Source organism: Euprymna scolopes, chromosome 13 (assembly GCF_053919585.1).
Source record: "Euprymna scolopes isolate OS-2025 chromosome 13, ASM5391958v1, whole genome shotgun sequence".
Lineage (NCBI taxonomy): Eukaryota > Metazoa > Mollusca > Cephalopoda > Sepiida > Sepiolidae > Euprymna > Euprymna scolopes.
Window position 1 is genome coordinate 130451759 of NC_136494.1, and position 14515 is coordinate 130466273.

Here is a 14515-nt window from a genome sequence, read left to right on the forward strand (position 1 = left end):
GTCTTCATTTAGATTCGACAACATTTAATTTTTAAGATTTAATAACTAAAGAAGAAAACGAAAAAGAAAAAAGGGGGTGAGGTTGAATTTAAAAACTTTAACCAGACACGCCACGGATTTTCAGTATATGGGGAAAGAGAGAGATGGAGAGAGGGAAAGGGGTATGTGGAGAGGGGAGAAGGGTAGTTAACTGTTTAATAAGGAAAGGGAAATACATATGAAACAGATGGGTAGTTACCACGGTTTCGTCGTTCGATTGTCGTCATGTCATATTAGATTTGAAATATTAAGAATTTATTCGAATTGGTGTGGAGGGGTAACTAAGATGCGCCCTCTTAAGGTAAGCAAAAGTTACGTCCACTTTAGGTGAATTACTTATTTAAATGCATTTGCTGCAAATGTCTATGAGAGAAAATTAAGTTAAAAGTTTACCGGGCATGGGTTGGATAGTTATGAACTGTGCGAAGAAATTCAGTTCATGGATATAAGTGGTAGTAGTAGTAGTAATAGTATTAAAAAAAAGATAATATTAAGTAATAAAGATTATAATAGTTACAGAGAGCGATACTAATAATAGGATAATAAAGGTAAAAATAACAGTAAAAATGAAAGTAAGGGAAAAATAAATACATATATACACACATATACATATATATACATACACATATACACATACACACACATACAAACACATACATATATAGAAATGGAGGTGGGATACATATAAATAGATACAAATAAATATAAGTATAATTTACTAGGCGAGTATAGTGCCAAATGTAACACAGGTACATACATTGTACACAGAAGCAAATAAAAATTAATATAAACACACATACACACACATATACATATATATATCCATATCCACACATATGTATACATATGTGTGTATATATATATATATATATATATATATATATATATAGGCAGACAGACTAAGAGAAAGGTTATAGCTATCCTCTCCATTTTTTTACACAACTCCCATCCTACTCCGTATCCCCTTTCTTTTGCGTTTGAAATTTTTCTAATGCTTTCACCTCCCTTCCTTCTCATTGTATCCCTGCTAACTTTTCCATTTTTAATCTAAAATCTATTTAAAATCGGTGGTATCTACTTTGCCTATGCTTTTGTATAATGATGATTTTTCTCCTCTATTGATGAGAAACATTTAGATGTGAAATGCTATGACCTAAAGAGCCCCCCTTCCCTTATTTCACTTTCACTTATTGTAGCCGTCCTTAACCTTATTGACAAGATAATGTAATAAAGTTCTTATGTAACTTTAATCCTTATATCTCTATTGTTACACCGGCCTTTCTAACAAAAGGGAAATTACACCGGTGCTCACTATATATAGTGCCAGTAATACCTACACTGATGGAAGAAGCGACAGTACTATCACTGACTAGCTGCATGCAAGTCAGTTATACCCGTTTCCTACCTTTGTACCTGTCATGTTAAATACACTTGTTCCTTAAACCAACCTCGACTTGATTTTCTTCTTTTTACTATTGTGCGACGACACAACACCTATCTTTTCCTATATATATATATATATATATATATATATATATATATATATATATATATATATACCATGGACCGGTTGGTAAGAACTGCCGACTATCAACACAATGGTTATAGATTCAATCCCTGGATAGAGAAAGGTGCTAGTCTAGCCACACTGATGAGTTGTGATACAACGAAACAGTACTGTATGTGGATGATTATATATATTCTAAGCCCCCCTCTTTGGGTAGAGCACTGTCATAAATGTATCTCCCCTACTACTTCATTGGCTATAAAGCAAGGCTCGCTGTTTGTTTGTTTGTTTGTAAATAAACAAGCAGCTCGAGCACTGTGAAAGTGGTTGGCGAGTGTTTATTTAAATGGAGATTTGTTAAGGTCATTTGCTAGCACCGATCCCATGGGCCGGTGGGTAGAACTGCCGACTATTAATGCAATGGTTGTAGGTTCAATCACCAGCTAAGGAAAGGTGCGAGTCTAGCTGCACTGATGAGGTGTGATACAACGAAACAGTACTGCATGTGGATGACTATATATATATATATATATATATATATATATATATATATATACATAGTAATGTAACAAATATTTTTATAAATGTTTATATTAATTTATATTTCCTAATGTAAAAATCACAAAATGTCAGTTTAAAAACAGAATGTTATAGCATGTAATGTGACTTTCCTCGGTTTGTTGAAAATGGAATAATGCCTGCATTTTCAAAATCCTTTGCAAAATAATTACGTCATCAAAGTTGTGTCAGATTTACTGCGTTGTATTGTTTTTTTTTATTATTTCTCCAAAATTTAAATAATAATTGAAGAAATGTTTACAATATACTGGAGAACAGGCTGATCCAGTTTATGACTAACGCAAAAGAGGATTACGGGAGCATAAATAAAATAAATTACTGCACTGAAGTGTAAACTCCCAATTGAACATGCTTTGCAAAGAACTTAAGCCTTATTCGCCTTATCTGGCAACTGGATGCATATGAGATGCACACCTGCAGAACCAAATAATCAATGAGGTGCTTCTTGTTGAGCTTGGCTAAGAAAAACAAAATAAAGAAAATAATTAGTAAAAAGCAAAATTTTTCCAAGCAACTGAACACAGAAGCAGAGAAAGAGAGAAATTGAATGAGCTTATATTATGCTTCAATGTAAATTTCAATATGCAGATGTGATAAGTGATACTTCTGAATAGTCTATTGAACTTAGAGTGGGTACAATTAATCATAAATTCCTCCTTCTTTCTAAGGTGTTTACTTACACCTAGGTTAAGTTGACATAACGTTCATTACAGAACATTATTTTGAAACATGCCAGGATAAAATATTTATTTGTGTGATACAGTTAGAAATCGTTTTAGTGTTTAAAAATAACCTATTCAGTGGTGACAATGCCTACCTACTGAATAGAATACTGAACTCGAGGTGATTACAATTAATCATTAACGATTGGAGGTCTACATGTACAAGAAAAGAAGAACATGCATAGTAAATTTTCTCATTGTTTATTAATAGCAAACTCTTGCAGCTAAAAAATGAAAATTGCAATTTGTTTGCTTGGCTACATGAAGTGTATTTTGGCGATAGTAATGACTTTGAAAAGTGTAAAGAATAAAATCAAAAAAATACTTTGGATTTATTTCATGTAATGTACATTTTGTTGCAATTTAAAGTCATTATCTTCCATCAAGCAATTAATGATATAGATATAAATTTGAAATGATTTTTTTTTAAAAGTGCAACAGAATATACATTACATAAAATAAATCCAAGTTAATTTTTTTATTTAAGTAAAATTAAATTTTTATACCTTACTTTGTAAAATTTATAAAAGTGCAATTTGAAGATAAATAAATTTCAAATTGAATCATATACCTTTATTTTTAAAGCCTATAGTAAAAACATTTTGTTTTCCAATTTTCATGCCTTGGTTGAAATGCTTTTCTATATATATATATATATACACTAGCCATTTTAACTCATCAAAAACGAGAAATAGTTATAGTCCTTTGACTTAGAATGATTGATTTATGTCAAATTGATTGTTGATGATTAAATTTGGATTTATATTACTATACACATAGATTCGAAAAAGTTTTCAAATAACAAATATATAACAAATAAATGTTATCAAAGGTAAGATAAGTTACTTTTTTTTACCTAACTTGATAATTTTTTAGTGTTTTTATTGAATATAACATGTTTATTCAGCTCAAAAACATAAAGTGTTTACAGATGTATTTGAAAATTACAAATGGCGCCATACTCTCTGTTGAACATGTTAAGTTTGGGAACAGAAGTTAAAAATAAAATAAAACTATACAAAATACTGTTAAAAACCCACCGAATATATGTCAGCTTATGTCACGGTAACATATATTGGGCGAGTTTCGAATAGTATTTTGTATAGTTTTTTTTTATTTTTAACTCCTTTTCCCAAACCTCACGTGTTCAACAGAGAGTATGGCGCCTTTTGTAATTTTCCAATACATCGGTAAATACTGTATGTTTTTCGAGCTGAATAAACATTTTACATCAAATAAAAACACTAAAAAATTATCCAGTTAGGTAGAAAGTAACTTATCTTGCCTTTGATAAGATTTATTTGTTATATATTAGTTATTTGACAAATTTTTCGAATCTATGTGCATAGTAATACAAACCCTTAAAATTGTGCTCATTTTTGTATTATAAACTGATCCCTTTACAATACATCAAATGGATACCATATTACTTACTTCGCTGCACCATATTGCCCCAGTAGTTTCAGAGAAAAAGTGTATCGCACAGATAGACAGATAAAGAGAAATATAATATAGATTACAGCTGTATAGATGTTGAAAAATATATATATAAATGTTAGCTATTATTGAAACTATGCAATATTTTTGCCTCTAACTGATGTAGCAAAAAAGAAATGCGCAGAACATGACAGCATCCGTTATTGTCTGAACAACAAGAAACATACTTTTCTCAATCGTAAACTTTGTGTATATTTTTCAGTTTCATTCTTTCCTGTATTTGTTTTGCTAAATATATTTTCTTGGAGTCATTTCTGTCTTTTTCGCCTAAACTTTGTAGCCATTAACTCTTTGGATAAGCAATTCAACTATAACAATCTCATTATCCCCATGGCTACCCTGCAAAAGATTGTTTTTACACTTTTATTTATGGAAGGGCGTCCATTTACTTATTTTGTGCTTAAACAGTCAAATCTAGTTTGCAAATCTAGTTTTTGTTTGGTTTTACTCTATAAATTTTCTGTCAGATACGCTATTTCATTCTAGCCTTCCTTGATAATTTATCGGAAGACAGGTAAATACAGTCCGGGGACACGTTGTCTACATTCGCTCTGTCTGCATAATACACCATCTCAATATTTAGATTCTTGGAAGTAAATATAAATTTTATCGAAATATTTTTTCATATTATGTCATATATCATTTCTTGCACATTAAATGGAAAAATATTCTTTACAAAAATGAATCCTATTTTTTATGATTAAAATTAGTGTAATAAATTACTGCATGAATCTACCCTGATTTTCTTGAGGGACATTTTGCATTCATTTTTGTTCCAGAAAATGCATACTAATCGATTTTTACCAAAAATATTTTTAATTAAGATATTTGTGAAATATAAATTTATTAGACTTTTTATCCAGTTAAAAACGGGAAAAAGTTATAGCCCGTTGATTTAGAATGAGTGCTTTATGCCAAATTGATGGCTGAATATTGTTGAAATTTGTGCTCATTTTTGCTTTAAATACTAATCCTTATTAACCCTACTCAGCATCGAATGGATACCATAATACTTAGTTTGCTGCACCTCATCATGATAAAGATCAATACAAAATTTCAGCCAGATTAGCCATTTAATTTCATTTTTTTTTGCAAGCCAGACTGCTCCTTCTCTTGGGCTCTGGCCTTTCAATCCCACTTTCTGACCTTTTTGTCACATCATTCCGCTGTAGGAGGGAGATAAATATCCCCTCGGAAACATTATACTTTGAAAACATTACTAATTTTCATTGATAATCTTTTTTGCTTTCAGTATGATTTACAACAGCCACTGTCTTGTAGTATCTATTTGGGAAGAAAATAAAAGGAGAAATAAGGTTTTGATTTTTTGTAGAATCAGACTGGGTGAGTGAGTGTGTTTGTTTAACGGCATTTCAACCTCTAAGGGTCATTTAATGTCAAAAAGGTTTTGTTGATATAATAGGTTTTCAGTTTCTTGTAAAAATATTTTAATTTTCTTGAAAAGTTTATCTTTTGAAGCAAGATGCTTTATGTTTTCCGAAAAATTGTTTTAGTTGCAAGAGATTTGTTTTTCTAAAATGAATTTTACTTGTTTACTTTATAGGAGTTTGAATACATTTGTTTTTTTTTAATAGTTTGATTTGTTAGGGCTCCACTTCTTGGAACACTTTTCTAATGTTTCTTGTTTTAAAATATTTCTCCCAAGTGTGTTTGTGTTTTCTACATTCCGTCAGTAGATGTTTAATTGTTTGTTGTTGGTTGCAGAGTGTGCAATTTGGTGTTTCCTCCACTTTGATTAGGTAGGAATGAGTTAATTTTGTATGTCAAATTCGTATTTGGTTTAGTACAATTTCTTATATTCTTCCCTTAAATTTTTTTTTGTTTTTCGTTTTTAATTATTGGTTGATGTTCGTGCAATTTGTTTGCAGTGCATTTGTTCCATTCCTCTTGCCATTTGTTTTCTATATATTCGTTGATTTTTCTTTTTAGGTATGTGTGTGGTATTTTAATTTTTTTCATTTGGTGGTTTGTGGCTTCTTTAGCCAGTTTGTCTACCTTTTCATTTCCTGGGATGACGACATGGCTTGGTATCCAGGCTATTATAACTTTTTTATTGTTTTTTTCGTTGTATTCTTGTATAATTTCTGTGATAAAAGGGTGTTTAGGGTTTTCTTCAAGGGCTATGATACAGGATAGGGAGTCTGTATATATTATGAATTTTTGTTCGTTGATGTCTTTGATGTGTTTGAGAGCTTTTTTGATGGCCTGCAGTTCGGCTGTATATATTGAAGCCTCGTTGGGCAGTCTTATTTGATATTGATTTTGTCCATCTGTGCATGCTGCACTTGTTCCATTTATAGTTTTAGACCCATCGGTGTATATTTCTATGTATTCTGCATATTTTTCTCTTAGTTCTCCAAAGTTGCTTCTGTTTGTTATATTATTTGTAATGTTTTTCTTGTAAGTAGTAAGTGTTAGGTCGGTTTTTGGTTTGTGTAATGTCCATGGTGGTCTGTCGTTTATTTTTTGAGTAATTATATTGTCCGGGTTTTCATTGATTTGATGTATTATTTCTTTAATTCTATGCCCAAAGGAGGGTATACTTTTGGTTTCCCTGAATAAAAGTTTGTACATTGTGGGTTGAAGGTAGTTTTGTATGTTGGGTTTTCAGGGTTGCTTTGTAGTTTTGTTGCGTATTGTAACGCTAGTTTTTCCCATCTTGAATGCAGGGATAGTTCTTGAGCTTCTACATGCAGGCTTTCCATTGGTGAACTTCGATAGGCTCCCAGGCTAAGTGTTAAACTTTGATTCTGTATTGCTAGTAGTTTGTTTTTGTAGGATTTGTAAGTAGAGCTGTATATGGCACAACCATAGTCCAGTTTGGATCTGATATGTGAGCCGTATATTTTGAGCATTGTAGCTTGATCTGCTCCCCAGTCTAGTTTTGATACTATTTTTAAGATATTTATTGCTTTTAAGCATTTTTGTTTTAATTTGTTAACGCGTTCCTTGAAGTTTAGTTTATTATCAAAAATGATCACTAGAAATTTGGTATGTTGTACTACTGGTACTAGTTGTCCATCTAGTTGGAGCTGTGGGTCAAGGTGGTATTTTCATTTCTTACAAAAGTGGATACATGTGGTTTTGCTTTTGGACATTTTGAATCCATTTTGGTTAACCCAAAGATCTATTTTGTTAAGGCAATGAGCATTTGTCTTTCGATAGTTGGCATATTTGGTGATGAGCAAGTTATTGAAAAGTCATCAACAAATAATGTTTTTTCGAATCCCATGCTAACATTTTCGATTATACCGTTGATTTTAATTAGAAAAAGGGTGGCAGATAGTACCACTACCCTGTGGTACCCCTGTTTCTTGTGTGTATTGATCTGATGTTATATTTCCTAAGCATACTTTAAATGTTCTGTGGGATAGGAATTCTTGAATAAATTTTGCTAGGTTTCTTCTGATTCCCATATTATGAATATCTTTCAAGATTCCGTACCTCCACGTGGTGTCATACGCTTTTTCGATATCAAAAAAGATTGAGACCATGTGATGGTTTCTTATTAGATCGTTACGAATATATGTTTCTTGTCGAATAAGTTGGTCGTTAGTACCTTGATTTTGTCTAAATCCGCTTTGGTGTGTAGAGATGAGGTTATATTTTTCTAAATGCCACATTAGTCTTGTATTGACCATCCTTTCTGTTGTTTTGCATATACAGCTTGTTAGGGCGATGGGGCGATAGTTGGTAGGGTTGGAGTGATCTTTTCCTGTTTTAGGAATTGGGATGATATTGGAGTCGAGCCAGTGTTTTGGGAAATTGTTAGTCCACCATGTGTTGTTAATTATCTGTAAGAGAATGTTGAGAGATGTGTCTGGCATGTGTTTTAGAAATTGATAGTGGATGTCGTCTGGACCGGTAGCTGTATCTTTACTTTTATGAATTGCATTTTTTAGTTCTGTTATAGGGAAAGAGATGTTATAGTATTCTTTGTTATTGGTTGTGAAGTTGAGTTTTTCTTTTTCTAAGTTGTTTTTATATTTTTGGAATTTGGGGGAGTAGTGGTTGGATGATGAGTTTCGGCTGAATTCATTTGCGATTATGTTTGCTATTTCTTTTTTGTCTATAATTTGTCTACCATTTGGTGTACTTATATTATTTATTGGTGTTCCAAGATTTTTTTCCAGTTATTTTTCTTATCATTTCCCATATATTTTTTGATGGCGTGTTGTTGTTCAATTTGGAAATATAGTTTTGCTAGGTTTCTTTTTTGCTTTTTTTATCATATAGCACGCTTTTGCTCATGATCATAGGTATTTTGGAGGTTGGGTTTTGTAGGATGTTGTTTGAAGTGTTTTAGCACTTTTTTTCTGTTGGTTATTGCTTCTTTACATTCTGTTGTGAACCATGGCGTTGATTTTGGATGTGGTTTAGGGGAAGATTTTGGGATTGTCTTGGTTGCTATTTCGTTTAGCATATTGGTGAAAGCTAACATAGGATCTGGTTTGTTAGCTATTTCTTGGTAAATTAAATTTGTAAAAAGTTTGCTAAATTCAGTCCAGTTAACTTTATAGATTTGCCATTTTGGTTTTGTTTCTTCTGTTGCAGGTTCTTGGGTTTTGAGAAAAATTGGAAAGTGATCACTGCCGCACTGGTCGTTATGTACCTCCCATTGGAAGTCCATAAATATTGTGGGGGAGCATAGTGTTAGGTCAATAGCTGATGTCGTTCCTGTGCTTGAGTGCATGTATGTGTGTGTTTTGTCATTAAATATAGCTTTTTCAGGTGATTCCAGTAATGATTCAATGATTTTCCCAGTTTGGTTAATATTCTCACATCCCCACATTTTGTTATGGGCGTTGAAGCCTCCCATTAATATAAAAAGTGTGGGGAGTTGTGTTATCAGATCTTCAATTTCGGTTTTATTTAGTTTATGTTTAGGTGGAATGTAGATTGAACAAATAGTTGTTGGTCGGTGGAATGTAGCTTTAATTACTATTGTTTGAAGGTTTGTTTGGAGTTGTAGTTTTATATGTGGTATCTGTTTTTTTATTATAATTGAGGTGCCACCTATTGGTCGATTATCTGTTTGTAATCTATTTATTTGGTTGTAACTGTGGTATCCTTTGAAGTTGATGGTGTCTGTTTCTTTTAGAAGAGTCTACTGTAGGCCAATTACGCTGTTGGCCAATTGTGCTATTATATGTTTTATTTCTTCGTAGTTTGGTTTTATACAGTTCCACTGTATGATGTTTTTATTCATTTGCATAAATAAGTTCGTTTTTTTTTATCTGTTTGGTTTTTGTTTAGGTTTTTATATCTAGTATTCTATTGATTTTTTGTGTTTTGAGTGGTTTTTGTTTTGTGTTTACTTGAACTGCTTGGTTCCTCAGTCTCCATTTTTTCCTCCTGGTCATTTCTGTTTTTGGAGCTAAATTTATTTCTGTGACTCTCGATTTTAATCAATTCATATTTATTTTCGTTTTCGATTAATATTATTTCTGTTTTTTGTTTGTTTTAGTTTTTGGAAAGAGGATTTGTGTTTTCCTGTTCTGTTTCCATCTTTCCAGATATTGTGTGTTTATCTTCTTCTTTTGTCCTTGTTCGTGATTTGGATCTGTAAAGTCGAACAGAATGAAGGAAGAAAACGACCACGTGTCTGCGCGTGTTGTCTTACCTGCTGGGAGGATCACAGGGAGGGCAGAAATTAAAAATGGCAGCTGTGGTTTTTGTAAGATTATTGAGTGATGACATCAGGCCTCACGTGACTGTTTTTCTGGCCGCCAATTGGCTGATGACGAACGCTTGGACAATAAAAGGAGTATGTTCAGAAGATCGACGACAGTGTGTATCAACTGCATCAGTGTGATTAAAAGTTCGACGTGCGTGTTAATCAACTGCCGTAGTTGTGAAACGAATTCAAGCTTTAGAAGTTTGATGTGTGTGTTAATCAACTGCCGTAGTTGCGAAACGAATTCAGGATCTTTCACAGTTTATTTGTGGTTTTTGTTGTTCGGGTTTCTTTTTTTTGTTCTTTGGGACTTGTTTTAGATCATTTGACTGAGTTTTAGAAGATACTGGTATTTGTTTCTTGTTTTTTTTGTTTTGGTTAGTTTTTAAAGTTTCAATTAGATTTTTGAGTTCGGAGATTAGTTTAAGTAGGTCTTGGTAGTGGGTTTGCTTTGAAATTTTTGTGATGTCTGCATAAGTGTTTATTTTTTCTCGAGAGCTTGCTATTTTCCTTGCTTCAGGAAAGGATACGTTTTGTTTGTATTTTATTTCAGCTATTTCTTTTTCTTTTTTGAAGATTTTGCATATTTTAGAGTATGCTGGGTGTTTTTCTTGGCAATTTGGGCATTTTGTTTTGTTTGGGCATTCACTTTCAGTGTGGTTAGGTTCTTTTAAGCCACATTTTCCACATATTTTCTGTCCTTTGCATGTTTCTCTGTTATGTCCATATTTATGACACTTGAAACATCTCAAAGGAGCTGGTATATATTGTTCTACTTTTTCTATTGTATATCCGATTTTTATTTCTTTGGGAATTTTTGGTGTATTGAATGTTAGTACATAGGTTTTTGTAGGTATGGTTTGACCATTCCTTTTTATGTTTATTCGAACATGATTGATTACTCCCTGTTTTCAGGGCATTTTCTATTTCTTCTGCTGTAGCCAAGGTTAATTCATGGCTTTTTATGACACCTTTTGATGTGTTTAATCTTTCATGGGTAAAACTTTTGCATTTATCGATATAGAATTTTTCCATCTCTAAGATGTTTTTGCGTCTTTATAGTTGTCTACTGTGACAAGTAGACTACTATTTTTCATTTTTTTTTTTTGCTGTTTTTGGGACAGTATTTTTTCAATTAAGAATGGAGACAGATCGCTGATCTTTTTTCCTTCTAAGGTTTCGATTAATATGAATCTTGGGAATTTTTCTTTATCAATTATTTCATAGTTATATTCTTGCTCATTGTCTGAGCTGGTTACGTCAGAGTGGGTTCTTTTCGATTTGTTTTATTTTTTTGGTTTCTGGGTTTTTTTATTTGGGTTTATTATATCCATAGAAGTTTGTTTAGATTTTCATCTCTTTTGCTCCCCACCGTCCTCGGAGCCCGAAAATGGGAGATGTTAGGGGGGAATACCCATTCGCCCTTTCATCCCAGGAATACAAAAAAGGTATACTCAATTGGTTGAGTTTGTTCCATCATTTCCTGTTTCCTCCTTTAGTTTCTTCTTTCCCAGTTTGATAGAAACATTGGTTAGGGAGCAGTTGTGTGGTTTTGTCTCATCAATTGATTGACCCTTGCCATCGCCTTCTAACACTTACCTGGTTTATCTATGTTTGTAGTAATAAGATGTTGTATTATCTTTAGATTAAATTTGTTTTTGTTTTTTTTTTAAATGTTATAATTGACGTTTTCAGTCTAAGTGTTAGGGCTTCACATGACTAGCTGATTGATCGGATCGGGCCTTTCCGACCGCCCGTCTAGCCTAGTGCAAGGCCAAGTGGAGTATTGCAAATGATACTTTTATTTTCCCTAGGCATCAGTTGCTCAGCCACCAGAATCCTTTTCCTAGGCATCACGGGTTGCCACCCACGGCCAACAGGGACTTTTACCCTCTGCAGGGGGGCAGTCAGCGTATTCTAATGCCCCACCGACAGGGCCAACCGGGAAGTAGAGAAGGAAAAAGAAAGGAGGAGGGAGGGGAAGGAGCTGCTATTTTTATTTTTGTTTTTGTAGAACATAATTAAGTTTTACAAAAGAGAATAGAAAACAAAAACAGAAGTCGATGTAGGTGCATTTCGTCTCAGGAAGCCAATAGCACCAGATCAGACTAGGGATGAATTTATTGGTATGTAGTTCTAAAAGTAAAGCCTCCTATTTTTTAACTAAAAAAGTTGAAGAGTGACAAAGACGGGAATGATACCATTGAAACGAGCAACTTCTTGTGCGCCAGAATTTATTTTTCTACATAGTCACCACCATTCTCTATGCACTTTTTCAGGAAGTCAATGACAGAAATCAGAGGCCTGCAGTATTAATGCTGGAGTCCCTCAGAGGTTCATCCTGGGCCAAACTCTCTTCCTGATCTGCATCAATGACTTCCAAAAACACATACTTAAATAATTCGTTGACATCTATGCTGATGACACGACCATCTATGGAAACACATTAAAGGCCGTAAATGACAAAGTTCTCTCTAATTCTCTTTCCTCTGATCTTGAGTGCATGGTACAGTGGGGGAGGAGGTGGCTGGTTACCTTTAATGCATCTAAAACCAAACTCCTATCTTTACATCATCAATGCTCTGATCCCCATCTGGCATCAATTGAAATGGATGGCTCTCGTCTAGGGGAGGCCCCATGTTTTGATAAGCTTCTGGGTTTGACCTTTACTTCTGAAATGGAACACATACATCAAGTCTGTGGCCAAGGTCGCTGGGAAAATGGTGGGATCCTTCTACCACTCCAGAAGATATCTCACTACTGATGCAATTCTCTATCTATATAAAAGCCAAGTACATCCAAGGATGGAATACTGCTGCCACATCTGGGCAGGAGCTGCTAAAAACAGCCTATCCTGCCTTGACAGAGTAAAAATAGATTTTGTGGCCTAGTGGGGGATGCCCTTTTCTCTTTCCTGCAACCTCTCTCCCACAGAAGAGACGTTGTGAGCCTATCTTTATTTTATGTTATTTCCATGGCAAGTGCTCCTCTGAACTCCAATCTCTGGTCCCCCTCGCCAATCTTTCATGAGAAACACCCGTCTGGCTGAAACCATTGTCAATTTATTTTCTCCACTCTTTATCTGTGCCTAAATCAAAACGTAGATTCCATGAACAATGCTTCTTTCTTAGAACTGCATGTCTGTGGAACTCTCTTCCGTTTGCCTGTTTCCCACCTAACTTCAACTTCGATGCCTTCAACTCCAACATAAACAAATTCCTGATGAACCACCCCCTTAAGTAATGACACTATATACTAACAAATACTACAACACTATCCCATTGATTACTGTACATGCAATAATCCTTATACTCGAATGGCTTCTGGGCCTTGATAAGTGGTGGCCTTCACGTAAAAAAAAAAAAGACACATCTTTGCTTCTGACGTATGTCCATTATAGGAGTTGCTTTCTCAGAGTCTCACACCGTAAATATCTGCAACAAAGAGATTCAACTTTTAAGTCATGAATGCATGAATCCAGTCATCATAACAATTCAATTCGTAATCTTTTCTGATCCCTTCGGGCGGAATAAAAAATTGGAAGCATTACTTTTGAAACCTCTCATACTAAGACGTGACCAGCTATTAATCGAAAGACAAAAAGTGGAAAAATGGCTGAGTTACCAAGACCCTGTTCTACGTCCTAGTGCATCACAGATCAAAACTCACATCCTACAGGCAGTCCTGTTTTTGGCGGTGGATGTTAATCTACAGCATGGGATTGTAGTCGGCGAATTTGTGGCCTACTGATGTGGTAACAGATTGTCTGCTTTGATTAGCTGCAGAAAACATAGGTAAAACTTGAAAAACATTTCTGTAATTTTTACAAAGAATTGAAGTTTTTACTGACACAATGTTAAGCAAACCATAAAAACATCACTGAACTTTTCTTTATTTATACAATTATTTAAATGTTTGTTGCATATTCAACCATTTGAAAAATAATGTGTTATGAAAGACACTCGTGAATGCAATTTTCATAATCTAAAATATTTAACTAATAACAATACAAAGATGTTTGTTTTTTGAAAGGAATTTTGCAATGTCAATTTGATTATAATGTATAAAGAGATGTTGATAACAGTCTACCTTTTCCCTCACACCGTTAACGGAAAAAATAAAAATAAGTTCTGATTTTTTTTTCATAATATTACATGTCAAGCTCCTGGGAAAAACAAACTGTATTCAATTTTTAATTTTAGATTTTCATGTGGGGGTTCAATTTAATATAATATAATGTAAAATGATCACTCGTAAAATGTTCAGAAAGAATTATTAATCACTGAATTCTTGACCATATGAATAAAAGATTCCATTTTTTATCACATTAATAGATAAACTTTGGGAAATTAATGTCAGCAAAGTATTGGGATGTTGATAATAAAGATATCATGATGCTGCCAAGAAAAAGAGAACACAATACAGATGTAAATGTAATAAAAAAAACTTGCATTTCGAAGAAGGAAAAAAGAA

The 14515-nt window shown here is 33.5% G+C and overlaps 1 protein-coding gene across 1 annotated transcript in view; it reads right to left on the bottom strand.

Annotated features, from left to right (window-relative positions):
• LOC145292193 (cilia- and flagella-associated protein 65-like) overlaps nt 1–14515 on the bottom strand; it is a 2765874-nt gene that overhangs the window by 911814 nt on the left and 1839545 nt on the right. The gene's annotated exons all lie outside the window — the stretch shown is intronic.